Genomic DNA, 13788 nt, shown 5'->3' with positions numbered 1-13788 from the left:
CGGATGTATAAGGGGGTGGTCTAGCCGATTTAACTTTATCTACAGCGCCGGCTTGATCATCTTGCTGATCGGCAAGAATTTTAAAACGATTCCCGCTAAGGGGTGCTACTCGTTCATTTGGTTTGGTTATTTTCGGCGTGTTGCCACTTTTTTTCTTTTGCGGGCTTAGCTTCCGCTTAGTTATTTTAATATATCTATCCATTCCAGTTTGGACAGAAGTCGTTGGGTTTACTATTGTGGCTGACTCAGGGCGACTTGTCGTTGACGGCTTGAGGCAGGTCAATACTTCAGAAAAGTTACTCTTCTTCAACATAGGCGATTTGATCATTAATGGAAGAATTGATCTAGATCTATACCTTCCAAGGGAGAAGGAGATTTTTTTTTAGAAAAATATGTCTCGAGATGTTGCAACATACATCAAAAATTGCGAAAAGTGCAAACTAGCAAAAATAACCAGACACAACCACTCACCATTGATAATAACACCAACCCCTTCAACCACATTTGACACAATAATAATAGATACAATTGGACCATTACCAAAAACAATGAATGGAAATGAATACGCAGTTACTATTATCTGCGATCTGTCCAAATTTCTCATATCAATACCAATACCAAACAAAAGTGCAAAAGCGTTTGCAAAGGCAATATTTGAAAAATTTATTTTAATTTAACATTTCTAATTTAATATAACAAATTTTAACATAACTAAAATTAACTGCACGGCGCACCATCATCAAACTCTTGGAACAGTAGAAAGGAGCCATAGACCTTTCAATGAGTACATCAGGTCATATAAATATTTTTACAAACAATAACAATAACAAATCTTGACGTCATCCGCAAACATGAGCACGCGTGAATGAGCCAAGGCCAAAGGCAAATCATTTATAAACAATGTAAATAATAGTGGGCCCAGATGACTGCCTTGGGGTACACCTGACGTAACTCGAACAGTTTTTGATATCGAGGAACGAAAAGACACCTTTTGGGTTCTGCCAATAAGATACAACTTTAACCAAACCAATAGTTTTGGGGTAAAACCCAAGATGTAAAGTTTCGCGAGAAGCATAGAATGATCAACCGTATCAAAAGCCTTACTAAAGTCAGTATAAATAACATCAGTTTGACACTTTTTACGGAAGACATGGTGTACAAGCGTAGTCAATTCTAAAAGGTTGGTAACCGACGAACGACCTTTCATGAAGTCATGCTGACAAGGAGAAATAGTGGATCTGATAGATGTTGAAGGGAAGATGTAATAATTTTTTTAAACAGTTTAGGTATTGCCGAAAGTTTGGCAATGCCACGGTAGTTAGAAACATCCGATTTGCTACCCTTTTTAAAAAGCGGAATAATAAAAGACTCCTTCCAAATATCAGGAAAGCTACAAGTCTCACTCGATATAAAGAATAACCAAGCTAAAGGCTTAGATAGGGAAATCGAACACATTTGAAGGATGCAACTAGGTATATAATATTATCAGGCCCGGGAATGAAGGAAGACGTCATAGATGACAAGCTAAAGATAATACAGTCTTCAGTAATAGTGGAAAAAAACATACAATTTAAGTGTGGGATTGAAAAGGGTTGTTATTAAATGAATTAGAAACGGAATTGTAAGAAATAGTAACTTCAATGGTAGGGTGATAAGGATCTTCAGGTTTCACTAGTGGATGTGTTTGTGATACAGCACTAACAGTGGGATCAGAGACAAAAACAAGATCAAGGATTCTTTTAGAAGAGTTAAGGAAAGAATTCAACTGATATAGTGGACATTCAAGAAGCTATCAAGAAAAACATGTTGAGATGAAGGAATTAAGAAAGATAGAATATCATCAACAGGCCAAGAAATATGAGGCAAGTTAAAATCACCAAAACTATAAGAAAATCACGATCTTTAAGACGACCAAAAATAGTTCGTAAAACATCAGCATGGTGCACGTAGATCATGATATCAGAAGCTGAAGAAATATATGAGCAAGAGATATATAAAGTTAGAACATGTAACTTCGACGCAAATAAACTCAACACCTAAGGGGAGATAAATCGGCACCACACTTGAAGACAGATTCGAGTTGACAGCAATGAGTACTCCACCGCCACGACGACCAACACGATCAAGCCTATAAGAAATAAAGTTATTAGAAAAATTTCATTATCCAAAACAGAGGAGTTAAGCCGAGTTTCAGAGAAAGCTAATATGTCAGCCGAAAAGGTTTGGCTATCACAGAACAGGTTCGAGAGCTTTGTAAGAAGTCCTCTTACATTTTGATAATGAATGCAAAGACTAGACGTTATTAGTTTTTTCAAGCAGAAGATAAATTAGGAAGGTGGACAGGCAACGGACGAGAGCGCTTATTGGGCGCAAACTCGTGTACAACTAGGCCCTCTGGCCAAAAATTAGGGTCAACCATAGCTGAGAAGTACACATTTGTTACTGTAATTTTAAAAGAGGAGATTTCACGAGGCCTAGAAAACTTAAAATATTACCACAATGTAGGCTGCCACAGATGACCCAGAAGTATCTGGAGCCAGCCTAGAGATAGTTAATGGAGGAGGAGGAGCATTGGGATCCGTAAGTGATTGAGAGCCAGCATGATCCTGTGATTGATCGGAGTTCCCGTGAGGGATAGATTGAGGTACACCAGGGCTTGTAATGGGTACTTCAATCTGAAAAGAAGAGCATAAAGAAGGACAAGAAGATGGTGTAGGCAAAAGTAAAATGGGAGACGAAGTAATAGAGAGAGCTGGCGACTGATTACGAGGCAATTCAAGGGTACATTTCTTGGGCAATTTCTCAGAAGGTGGAACAAACTTGAATTGCGACAATAAATGAAAGCTAGAGTCACACTCGTTAGATAGCTGTTTGGCCAGTTTGTTTAAAGAAAGAAACTTTGAACGAAGATCCCTATACATACGGCTAAAATCAAACTGCTGGCTGGCACAAGATGGGCAAGTCCAGCGCATTAAGCCAAGCTCAGGCTTAGATACAGACAAACCAGAAAATTAGTCGTAGTCGCGGCCATTGAGGCCAGCACATTTTAAGTGAATAAGATTATCGCAGAGCCAACAAGATATTGCTCTATACTGATCATCAAAACGATCAGAATGCTTGCAATTAGGTAGACAACAAGCCATTGAAAAGTTGAAAGAAACACATGGCAACAAAAATATATATATATAAGAATATATAGAAAAATTTAAATACACAGCACAAAGATAATTAATTATAAAAAATCAATAATTACAAATAAAACAAAGAGACAGCTAGAGTGCACAGCACAACAGAGAGTGCAAGAACAGTTATAAGCCGAGCTTTGAGATGCGGACTTACAAAAGTGAATACGCGGGAGAGTAGCAGAGCACAAGCACAAAGCAGAGAGAACAATAAAGCCACTAGCACTGATGGTATGATGGGGGGCGATGAGGGGAGCAACTGCTGAAGCAATGAAGAAAGAAAAAAAAAAAAATATGTAAATGCACCAAATACTAATCACGAAAAAGAAAAAACTGTTTAAACTGATTAATTTGGCGAATTATGGAAATAAAACACAAGGGACTCAAGCGAACAACGCCAGCGAAAGCGTAAACAAACTAAGCACAATTAAAAATTGAGAAAAAACCAGAGGGCCGGGGCTAACTTCGACCGCGTCAAAGTTTGTATACCCTTGCAACTTTCTTGGTAACTCTTTCCTTACCTATTAGCCATCAATGTGGAAGAACGTTTTTATATAAAAAGTGTTTGCGAAAGAATGGCCTACAATCATAGGAAATAATGAAGATATTCATCAAAGTCACTGTTTTCGACCGATCATTCCTATGGGAGCTATATGATATAGTCACCCGATCTTGATCAAATTTGGCACAGTCGTTTATAATCGTAATAATATTTAGTTTCATGCCAATAGCACAGAAAATAACGAAGTTATTGATAAAATTCACTGTTCGTGACTACAACCGAGATCTACAACCCCTGCAGTATATACAAGCCTGCGTGCAAAATTTCAGCTCTGTAGCTCTTACGGTCTAGTAGGAGTTTGCGTTGATCCAGACGGACGAACGGACGTACGGACATGGCTATTTGAACTCGTCTCGTCGTACTGATCAAGAATATATATACTTTGTATGGTCTCTCCTGCTTCGTTCTATGCGTTGCACACTTCTGACCATGCAAAAGGGTGCAAGGGTATAAAAATGCAAATGTTTTATTACCAACAACAAAGAAAAGTTACTCCTCTTCAACAAAGGCGATTTGATCATTAATGGAAGAATAGATCTAGATCTATTCCTTCCAAGGATTAAAAAAAGAAGCCGGTGCTCAAAGAATCTATAAACTGACGATATACATGTCAGAAAAACTATTTAGGTCACTTACACTTAATGAACTAAAACAAAAAGGAAAAGACACATTAAAAAATTTAGAAATAGCAGTTCTACCTCAAGTAAAAGTAATAACAATACATAAGTACATTAAATAAATATCATAGTGACCCAATGGAGGGAGGTCACTGCGGGGTAAACAGAACGCTAGGAAAAATATAAAGAGATTTTTTTTGAAAAATATGTCTCGAGATGTTGCAACATACATCAAAAATTGCGAAAAGTGCAAACTAGCAAAAATAACCAGACACAACCACTCACCATTGATAATAACACCAACTCCTTCAACCACTTTTGACACAATAATAATAGATACAATTGGACCATTACCAAAAACAATGAATGGTAATGAATACGCAGTTACTATTATTTGCGATCTGTCCAAATATCTCATATCAATACCAATACCAAACAAAAGTGCAAAAGCGGTTGCAAAGGCAATATTTGAAAAATTTATTTTAATTTAACAATTCTAATTTAACATAACAAATTTTAACATAACTAAAATTAACTCCACGGCGCACCATCATCAAACTCTTGGAACAGTAGAAAGGAGCCATAGACCTTTCAATAAATACATCAGGTCATATAAATATTTTTCTTTTTGAAAAAAAGGAGGTGATAGCAGTAAATTAGAAGTAATTAGAACTTAAGCATAATGTTTAGCTTTAAGTTCCGTTAAGGACACTAGGCATAAGACCAATGTAAATGCTCCCCTATAAATACCGGGCTTGCGGCCCCAATAATTTACTTCAAGTCAAACCTTGCCTTCGCATATTGCAGTACCTTAAACTTAAATTCATCATTAAACGGCTTCCACTGCAACTCCAAGGTTTTATTTGCTTCGATCTCATAAAGTTTTAATACTTTATTATTGCCAGTATGAATAACCTCTTCAACAATTTAGGATCTATTCGGAATGCCTTATCTCAAATTCATTTCTGCGTTTTCCAGCTCTCTGGAAACCTTCTGAACATTGTGTTTTGATTCTTGTACGGTATTTCCTCCAGTCATTTAATCATCTTGGATAATTTTACTAATCACTTTATCCTGACATCCGTTTGCTATCTCTGCAAGTACCCTAGTACCTGAATAAGGTGCTGATGCACAACCGTAAGTTACTGTTGTCAATTTTATTTTATATTTTCTTAATTTTTTTGCGGTGAATTTCTCCACAAAATATGACAATTTTTGATTGTCTTGATCAATGTTTATCTGTCAACACATTTTCTCAATATCTGCATTTTAATATTATGTCGGATATATCCTTTTGAAGTCGAGGCCCGATCCACATAACGTCATTTAGACTTCTGTTAGACTTGTTTTTTTAATTACTGCAAATAAGAGACACCTTAATCCTTAGCTTCAATCATATGGCCCAAGTCCAAATATTCCTTAATAAATTTTTCGTACTCTGTTTTAAGTTTTGGAGTTGCTTGCATTTTTGAGTCAAATAATTCCCATTCCTACTTAAACAGGATCGTTACCACATATCTTCCCGCGCTCCCATAGTTGTGGATCGCATCGTAATCTCTTTCTTGCTCATCTGGTTTCTGTTCATTTTCATTGTTTCACTCTTCAGAATCGGGTTACTCGCCAAATATATGTATTCAAACAACTCTATGTCTCTCCCTTTACTGCTACATTCTGCTTCATTCTTCTTATCAGCGTTTTCTTCTCAGGACTATATAAACGATAAGCTTTTGCTGTCAATGAATACCAATCATTAAATATTCCTCCCCTTTAGCAGCGAGTCTTTGTAAGTCTTCTTCAGAGCGATAGCATTAGCTCCAAAGATTCTCAGGTGAGAATCTTTTGGTCTTCTACAAATTAAGCTTCAAAGGGCGTCATATCTACATATTTTACAAAGGAATGCAAATACTTTTAAATATCACGTCAAAGACTTTCTCAGTTGTTTTTGACACATAGATGAAATTTGTCTGCAATTCTTTCACGTACAAAACGTTCAAAAGGTCAGCACTGAATTTTCCTTTGTTGATACACACAGAAACAATACCTTCTGAATAAAACGAGTTCTCTCCCGCGAGTAGTACTTTTTCTCTTTCTTTTTCTACACATATGAACAGTTGCGCCACTCTCTACACCAAAAGTTGAATCTTTAAATTTGTTTACACTGTACACTGGACAAAATCGCAAAATTTCGGTTTCCTTTGTCTTTTTCTTTGCAATCAGCAATAAAGTGGCAAAACTGTCCACACTTAAAACATTTTTATACCCTTGCAAAAAGGGTATATTAATTTTGGTCAGAAGTGTGCAACGCATAGAACGAATCATCTCCGACCATACAAAGTATATATATTCTTGATCAGTACGACGAGACGAGTTCAAATAGCCATGCCCGTCCGTCCGCCTGGATCAACGCAAACTCCTCCTAGACCGTAAGAACTACTGAGCTGAAATTTTGCACGTAGGCTTGTATATACTGCAGGGGTTGTATATCTCGGATTCAGCCGGATCGGATCACTATATCATATAGCTCCCATACAAACCCCAAAGTAACGAACAGTGACTTTTCTCAATAACTTCGTTAATTTCTGTGCTCATATCGTGAAACTAATATTAGAGAGTTTATTACGCCTATTAAAGACTGTGCCAAGTTTGATCAAGATTGGATGACTATATCATATAGCTCCCATAGGAACAATCGGTCGAAAACAGTGACTTTTGTAAATAACTTCGTTACTTTTAACGCGATTGCTTTCAAATTAAACAGTTGTTAGTTTAATATATCTGTTAACGATTGTGCCAAATTTGATAAAGATCGGGTGACTATATCATATAGCTCTAATAGGAACGATCGGTGGAAAACAGTGACTATGATCAATATCTTCCACATTGATGGCTAATAGGTAAGGAAAGAGTTACCAAAAAAGTTGCAAGAGTATACAAATTTTGACGCGGTCAAAGTTAGCCCCGGCCCTCTGGTTTATTTTTCGTTTCATCATTCTTTACGTAGTCCTTTTTCTGCTCTTTTCTATTAGTTTTCGACACACACATGATTTGGACCGTTTTCGCTTTTATCGAAATTCATTCGATGTCTGTCTCCTTCACCAAGAAGTTTGATTTCCTTATTCTTTTCTTACCTATTAGCCAACAATGTGGAGGAACGTTTAATCTAAAAAAATCGGTTTCCTTTGTCTTTTTCCTTGCAATCAGCAATAAAGTGACAAAACTGTCCACACTTAAAACATTTTTATACCCTTGCAAAAAGGGTATATTAATTTTGGTCAGAAGTGTGCAACGCATAGAACGAAGCATCTCCGACCATACAAAGTATATATATTCTTGACTAGCACGATGAGACGAGTTCAAATAGCCATGCCCGTCCGACCGTCTGGATCAACGCAAACTCCTCCTAGACCGTAAGAGCTACAGAGCTGAAATTTTGCACGTAGGCTTGTATATACTGCAGGGGTTGTATATCTCGGATTCAGCCGGATCGGACCACTATATCATATTGCTCCCATACAAACCCCAAAGTAACGAACAGTGACTTTTCTCAATAACTATAAACTACAAACTACTGTGCCAAATTTGATCAAGATCGGATGACTATGTCATTTATATCCCATAAGAACGATCGGTCGAAAACAGTGACTATGATCAATATCTTCGTTATTTCCTATGATTGTAGGCCATTCTTTCGCAAGCATAAGCCTTTTTAGATAAAACGTTCTTCCACATTGATGGCTAATAGGTAAGGAAAGAGTTACCAAAAAGGTTGCAAGGGTATACAAACTTTGACGCGGTCGAAATTAGCCCCGGTCCTTTGGTTTTTATATTCATTTTTATTTACAACCAAATTTCATTTACTTCATGTATATAGATAGTTAGTTATTGGCGGTGTGGCTCAAACAAGCTAATACGGGACTACCGCGAGGTATTGCTTTGCAGCGGCCCGCTTAAACTAAACCTTTAAAATAAATTTCCCTTCTCAGCCTCTCTAGTCGCCGTTGTTCGACCATGACGGTTGCCGCAAACTCGCACACTGCCTCGCATTTCGAGACCGTTTTCTAACATCAGAGGCACCAGGTTCTCAATGGTGATGCGCGTGCCGATCCTGGACTCCAACTCGCGTCTCTGTGCTTCATAGCGAGGGCAGTGAAATGCTATGTGCCTTGAGTCCTCGACGATGCCGGCTCCGCACCATGTGCATTCGTCGGATGCCTCGTCCCAAAACGCTTTAGATAAGCTCTGAAGCAGCTATGGCCGCTCAGAATTTGCGTCAAGTAAAACGTAACTTGCCCGTGACTTCTGCCTATTTATTGTTGTAGGTCTGGGATAAGGCCGTAAGTCCAACGGCCCTTCGCAGATTCCGTCCATCGTTGCTGCCATGGAGCCACATGTTCGCCTCGTATTTCTTGCCGTATACTGGCTAAGGACGTATATTCCAAGTGCTCACGGAAGCAGAGTCGTGTATCCAGCATTACACCTAGGTATTTGATGGCCCTCTTAGACGTGATAGTTTTGCCACCAACTTCTATAGAGGCGGTCTCGACTTTCTTCCTGCTGCTAATTGAAACGGCTTCAGTCTTGTGTTCTGCCAATTCAAGACCTGCAACATCCAGCCACCGGCCAATAGTTGCAATGGCGTTGTTGCATTTTTGTTCCGCTACTGCAAGCTCCTTTTCCGTTACCACCACAGCGATATCATCGGCAAAGCCGATTATGAGTGTGCCCGGATCAAAATTTAGTCTGAGGCCTCCGTCTTACATGTAATTCCACAGGAGAGGGCCCAGTACTGAACCCTGTGGTACTCCAGCAGAGATGCTATATTCCTCCGAGCCGTCCGCTGTCGAGTATCGGAGTCGCCTATTTGTGAAGTAGCTGTCCACTATATGCAGCTGATTACCCTGAACGCCGAAAGAAGCCAGACTGCCCATTATACGACTCCATTCAGCCTAGTTAAATGCGTTTCTGATGTCGAGAGTCACCACCATGCAGTATTGTTTGTTTCCCCCTTCCATCGGTTACCAGATATGGCGTCTCTGGCTGTGTCCACAACTGTGCTTATCGCGTCTATTGTCGATCTTGCCTTTCTGAATCCGTATTGGTTAGGAGAAAGTCCACCTACTTCCTCAATAGCCTTGTTAGGCCTATGCGCTATGAGCGATTCCAATATTTTCCCTGCTGTGTCCAGGGGCTTGCCAGGTTTGGTAGGTACTCCTACCAATAGTACAAGATTCTGCCTTTTCCATCTGGATTGAAAGGTTCCTTCTCTCAGGCTGATGTTTTCCCGACATCAACGCGTTTGACCACGGTCTGGTATGCCTTTCACCAGGGATCGTGCTCGGCAGAGTCGCAAAGACGCAGGAAGCATTCTCTTTTGCTATTTCTGATTGCATGCTTTAGTTCCAGCCGTTTGCTATGGTATTCAAGCCTTAGAGATTCAAAACTTTCTGTACCTCTTGAACGCTGAAATAGTCGCCGAGCACGGAAACACGCTCGTCTGGCTGCCGCTATATTGTCGCATCACCAATGTACAGCCGCATAGAGGCGTTTAAAAAGTTTAAAGTTTAAAAAGTAGCGTTGTAGGCTGTCTCAATGCTATGCATAATACTGTTCGCCAGGTTTTCTGCACTGTTTTCCTTTGTGTTGAACAGCTCAAAGTATCCACTCTGAATGCTCCTTTGCTCACAGTAGTATGGTGAGGAGGTGTACTACGGTCAATGGAGAACAATATTACATCATGATCGCTGGCGGAGTAAATATCGCATACTTTCCAGTTGGAAAATCGCACCAGTGGATCGCTTACAAACGTCAAGTCTATTATTGATCCCATACCTGCTATGTTGAAGGTTTTCTTGGACCTTGTGTTGAGTAAGGAAACGTTGAGAGTCGTCAGAGCCTCAAGAAGCAAACGGCCACTAGTTCGTCAATGATCTCTCCAAATCTCGCGATGGATAAGCTGATTAATCAGAGGTGCTTGGAGTGCACTGCAAGTTCTAAATAGTTTGTTTGTCGAGTCTGAGACCCAGCCTACAATACTTTCCATTCTGTATAGTTCACTGAGAATTGCAATATCTGCTGATACTTCGCGGATTGTTTGGTGCAAAAGATCTTGAGCCGCAATGCAATGGTTCAAGTTCAGCTGTATCACTTTTATTTTAGGCGTCATCTTAATTTTTCCCGGTCCGCCTCAACTGAGGGCATAGCTGACTACCAGCTCTGTGGCCTATTTTGACCCTGTCTACGCCTGCTTCAATACAAAGGAAGCAAGTTTCTGACCCATCGCACTTTGCAGCCTTATGGCCTAGCTGTCCACATTTGAGGCAGCAGTTCGACCTATCGGTTTGGCTGCTGCATTTGGCTGCTACATGGCCAAAGCCCAGGCATCGATAGCATCGAGTTGGTAGCTCTTCCAGTACGATGATGCTGCAGAGATTCCAGCCTACTTCCAGTTTACCCAATAGCAGTATTTTTTGCATTACCGCATCCGGGGCTGTGATGATCGCCACCTGAGTATTGCGCTTATATAATCGGTCGCATACTCTTCACCGTACACGTCGATGCATCAATATTCGCGTGCCCTTCGGGGCTTGGCCTCCTTTACGCGGGTCCGAATTGAGATTTGACCTTCATCTTCCCTCTGATCACTTTTTTTGCACCGAAAGGGCTGGCAACATCCGATGCCTCTGTTGCCGCTGCAATTGTCGTATACTCTTCGAAATCTTGGAACTTTTTTTGGCCCGCCTGAGAGGTGTTATTCGAAGTCGAAGTTGACTCGGCGTTTCCTATTGTAGCACTTGATGGGAGCTTCATGCATTCACAAATACAGTGGCAACTCCTGGTTGGAAGTACCTCCGATACTGTTGCACTTTCTGCATCCGTTTTCTGCTCTCTTCTTGCTCGCTGCGTTGGGACAAAACCTGGACTTGCTGTCTCCTCTGGTGCGACGCCCTTGCCCTGGAAAAGCAGTATCAGATCTTCATGCAGTTTTTGAAGTTTCGCCACGTTCTCTTAAGCGGGTTCGTAATCGAACGATTACGCCCATCTTTACATTTTACCGTCATCATTGAGATGGACTCTAGCACGAGTCCCATTTCATCTAGCTCCCTACATACTGGCTGCACTTTTACTCTTTTGAACGGAACACTCCTCGATTCAGGGCTACTGGCAGGACTCGGGGTGCCTCTTGCTCTTTTTGGGGAGTCCGATGGTTGTGTTTCGACTCCTCACAGACTTGGTTAGATTAAAAAACTGGCGGCCATCAGTGTGCCGGCAGGATTTAGATCCAGATTTGCTCCTTTTTTTGGCTCTATACTTCATTTTGGTTGACTCCCTGCTGTGGCGGAGACCGCTGCAGCATCGGTCGTCGCCCGAACGCCGATTCGTACTCAGCTTCCAGTATGCCTTGGTCTACGTACGCAAGTCCCCCGGTGGCCAAGAATTTCCTCCTGGCGACGGCTGGGAGATATACCGCCCCGACTCGGTGGCCTAAATCCAAGCTAGTATAGAACTAAAAGCGTTGACCAGTAGACCAAGGTTACTTCGGAAAAAGTGGGACCAAAAAAAAAAAAGAAGGAAAACAAATATAGGTGTAACACAGGATTTGAACCTATACCTCTACCGATCCTTTAGGCTTGGCCTCTTACCTCTCCGCCAGAGGCGGTGCCGCGCCGGCTTGGCACAGACTGTATGCAATGCAGAAAATTTTGTGCAGACTCAATTTAAATTTAAATTAATATCAATTTATTAAATTAAAAATAAAAAGAATATATATATTTAGATTTATTGAGCCAACAGGGGATTTCAGCAAATTTCTTCGCCGGGATTTGAACCAGCGAAATCGGCTTAAGCAACTGAGGTGCTACCCCCGGCACCACGGGGTGCTGGAATCAGGTGGCGGCTAGAACTTTGTTTGCAGGTCCCCTTACAGTTTCCGTGTTATGGTGCACAAGGGGAATATTATGCTGGAGAAAAGCTCGGCTTACCTCTCGGCTGGTAGTCCGGGTGGTCCGGCAGGTCTGCTAATCAGCTGGTGGAGGAATGTGGAGAGATGCTTACAAGAGTAGCTACATTCACCTCACCCTCACAGATGCAGGAGGTAAGAGGCAAACCTGCTACGCCCGAATTGGTCACCAAACCACTGGTGCTCCAAAAAACCAAAAGCACAACTAGCACCTTGCTGGGACACAATTACTATATCACTATTACTATCGAACAGGGAAAATACAGGAGACTCTCTCGGCGCAGTTTTAAGATCTAGTTAAGTCCTCTTAACTACGATTTTTATATAAATTACGGAGCTATAACAAAACGCGACCGCACTGGAGAATTTCAATCTGTGTGCAAGGGTATAAAAATGCAAATGTTTTATTACCAACAATAAAGAAAAGTTACTCTTCTTCAACAAAGGCGATTTGATAATTAATGGAAGAATAGATCTAGATCTATTCCTTCCAAGGCTTAAAAAAGAAGCCGGTGCTCAAAGAATCTATAAACTGAAGATATACATGTCAGAAAAACTATTTAGGTCACTTACACTTAATGAACTTAAACAAAAAGGAAAAGACACATTAAAAAATTTAGAAATAGCAGTTCTACCTCAAGTAAAAGTAATAACAATACATAAGTACATTAAATAAATATCATAATGACCCTATTGAGGGAGGTCACTGCGGGGTAAACAGAACGCTAGGAAAAATAAAAAAAAAGATTTTTTTTGAAAAAATATGTCTCGAGATATTGCAACATACATCAAAAATTGCGAAAAGTGCAAACTAGCCAAAATAACCAGACACAACCACTCAACATTAATAATAACACCAACCCCTGCAACCACTTTTGACAGAATAATAATAGATACAATTGGACCATTACCAAAAACAATGAATGGTAATGAATACGCAGTTACTATTATTTGCGATCTGTCCAAATATCTCATATCAATACCAATACCAAACAAAAGTGCAAAGCGGTTGCAAAGGCAATATTTGAAAAATTTATTTTAATTTAATTTAACAATTCAAATTTAACAATTCAAATTTAACATAACAAATTTTAACATAACTAAAATTAACCCCACGGCGCACCATCATCAAAACCTTGGAACAGTAGAAAGGAGCCCCTTTCAATGAGTACATCAGGTCATATAAATCCATTAAAAAGCTGTCCCTTTTTTCTGTAGCTATCTGCAACATTGATGACTTCAATAAAGAAATAAAATTTAAACTTCAAATAGCATAAAATAGAGCAAAACTGTTTATCGAAAAATTTAAAGCATTACAAAAAGAAACATATGATAAAAACACAAAAAAAGTATCGCTAACTGAAATACACAGGGCAATATAACATACAGGTCCTAACAACAATATAGTAATAACTGATGATAAAAATAAAAAGCAAACAGTACATTTAGATAGAATAAAAATAATATAAC

Source organism: Drosophila tropicalis, unplaced genomic scaffold, assembly GCF_018151085.1.
Source record: "Drosophila tropicalis isolate 14030-0801.00 unplaced genomic scaffold, ASM1815108v1 contig_576, whole genome shotgun sequence".
Classification (NCBI taxonomy): domain Eukaryota; kingdom Metazoa; phylum Arthropoda; class Insecta; order Diptera; family Drosophilidae; genus Drosophila; species Drosophila tropicalis.
The sequence above is the reverse complement of the archived record's forward strand: the minus strand, read 5'-3'. Positions refer to the sequence as shown.